Raw genomic sequence first — 3,125 nt, forward strand, 5'->3', positions numbered from 1 at the left:
AATAGCTAACTTGGTCCCGACCCTGTTCTTATATATTCTTTGTAAGTTAACCATGGATTACTCGAATACCCCCTCCCCTATTCCCCGAATAGCTAACTTGGTCCCGACCCTGTTCTTATATATTCTTTGTAAGTTAACCACGGATTACTCGAATAACCCCTCCCCTATTTCCCGAATAGCTAACTTGGTCCCGACCCTGTTCTTAAATATTCTTTGTAAGTTAACCACGGATTACTCGAATACCCCCTATTCTCCGAATAGTTATCTTGGTCTCGATCCTGTTCTTATATATTCTTTGTAAGTTAACTACGGATTACTCGAATACCCCCTATTTCCCGAATAGCTAACTTGGTCCTGATCATGTTCTTATATATTCTTTGTAAGTTAACCACGGATTACTCGAATACCCCATATTTCCCGAATAGCTAACTTGGTCCTGACCCTGTTCTTATATATTCTTTGTAAGTTAACCACGAATTACTCGAATACCCCCTATTTCCCGAATAGCTAACTTGGTCCTGATCATGTTCTTATATATTCTTTGTAAGTTAACCACGGATTACTCGAATACCCCCTCTCCTATTCCCCCGAGTAGCTAACTTGGGCCCGACCCTGTTCGTATATATTCTTTGTAAGTTAACCATGGATTACTCGAATACCCCCTCTCCTATTCCCCCGAATAGCTAACTTGGTCCCGACCCTGTTCGTATATATTCTTTGTAAGTTAACCATGGATTACTCAAATACCCCCTCTCCTATTCCCCGAATAGCTAACTTAGTCCCGACCCTGTTCGTATATATTCTTTGTAAGTTAACCACGGATTACTCGAATACCCCCTCCCCTATTCCCCGAATAGCTAACTTTGTCCCGACCCTGTTCGTATATGTTCTTTGTAAGTTAACCATGGATTACTCGAATACCCCCTCCCCTATTCCCCGAATAGCTAACTTAGTCCCGACCCTGTTCGCATATATTCTTTGTAAGTTAACCACGGATTACTCAAATACCCCCTCCCCTATTCCCCGAATAGCTAACGTGGTCCCGACCCTGTTCGTATATATTCTTTGTAAGTTAACCACGGATTACTCGAATTCCCCCTATTCCCCGAATAGCTAACTTGGTCCTGACCCTGTTCGTATATGTTCTTTGTAAGTTAACCATGGATTACTCGAATCCCCCCTCCCCTATTCCCCGAATAGCTAACTTGGCCCCGACCCTGTTCGTATATATTCTTTGTAAGTTAACCATGGATTACTCGAATACCCCCTCTCCTATTCCCCGAATAGCTAACTTGGTCCCGACCCTGTTCTTATATATTCTTTGTAAGTTAACGACGAATTACTCGAACTGCCATTGCTCCAATACCTTATTTAGTCCCCACCACTCAGAACCTCATCCATTCATCGAACAGGTACTTACTGTATCACACATGCCGCGAGCGATCGACATGCCTCGAGACTGCAGACCGCTCATTGCAGTATCATCAACTGTACCGTTACCTTCTGTAGCTGCATTAACATGTTGTGTGCATATTTATTATTTCCCAACGATGTTTGACATCGATGATTTAGCAAAAATGTTCATTCACTAGGTGTGTAAAGCCATATTTCAGCATGGCAATATGCGAGAAATCACATAGTGGATTCTCAACGATATTCAAACTTGAATACGTTGTGATTGTTAATTTTGTTATCAATTATCAATGTCATAACAGGGATTAAAAAATTTCCTCATTTCAAAATAATTGTTTGGTTTAGTATTGTTTAACGTCCTATTAACAGCTATATATGGTCATTTAAGGATGGCCTCCCCTGTGTGCAAGATGCATGCGTGTAGTGTATGCGTGTGTTTTAAGAGGCTACGATATGTTCGATAGTGCTACCTCACTGAAACATACTGCCGAAGACACCCAGCAGGACACCCCACCCGATCACAATACTGACAACGGGCGAACCAGTCGTCCCACTCCAAAATTGCTGAGCGTTAAGCAGGAGTAGAAACTACCATTTGTACAGTCTTTGGTATATCTCGGCCAGGGGACAGAACCCAAAGCCTTCCTCACAGGGGCGAACGCTCAACTAAAGGCCAAAAGTGAGGCATTGTGTAGGGAGACATTTAGGAAGAAGAAAGTCGTTTAGAAAGAAAAGAAAACATAAATTCCCAAATTTAGTGGCCTCTTACGATGATCGAAGAATTCCTTTTGCTTTAATATTTTGTAGAATTAACGTAACCGAATACAGTATGGCGGACTATGTCTAAGGCAACGACAAGTAAGTTTCATACACAAGGTGCCAAATGTTTTCATTGCTGAGCAAATTAATATCTTATTGAATGTTGTCATCTTCATTAAACTTCTTTTTACTTCTATCATCTACGATTATTGATACGTGCAGTGCTGGTGCTGTCTGCCGCCAAATCTGTTAAAAACGTAACGATGGCAGACAAACCTCAGATTCATCAAATAACATGTGTTCCTCGAACTATTGGTGTGGTTCCCACGATTTCGATGGAGCTACATTTTACTGAATATACAGGTTTTGATTACATTGTCATACCGTCATACACTGTGTACACTACCTCATACGTAAGTCATACATCATACTAAAGTTATACACTGTGTACCATACATCATACTAAAGTTATACACTGTGTACCATACATCATAGTAAAGTTATACACTGTGTATCATACATCATACTAAATTTATACACTGTGTACCATAGATCATACTAAAGTTATACACTGTGTATCATATACCATACTAAAGTTATACACTGTGTATCATCCACCATACTAAAGTTATACACTGTGTACCATACATCATACTAATGTTATGCACTGTGTACCATACATCATACTAAAGTTATCCACTGTGTATCATACATAATACTAAAGTTATACACTGTGTACCATACATCATAGTAAAGTTATACACTGTGTATCATACATCATACTAAAGTTATACACTGTGTACCATAGATCATACTAAAGTTATACACTGTGTACCACATCATACTAAAGTTATACACTGTATCATACACCATACTAAAGTTATACACTGTACCATACACCATACTAAAGTTATACACTGTGTACCATACATCATACTAAAGTTATACACTGT

Source organism: Mizuhopecten yessoensis, unplaced genomic scaffold, assembly GCF_002113885.1.
Source record: "Mizuhopecten yessoensis strain PY_sf001 unplaced genomic scaffold, ASM211388v2 scaffold10989_2, whole genome shotgun sequence".
Lineage (NCBI taxonomy): Eukaryota > Metazoa > Mollusca > Bivalvia > Pectinida > Pectinidae > Mizuhopecten > Mizuhopecten yessoensis.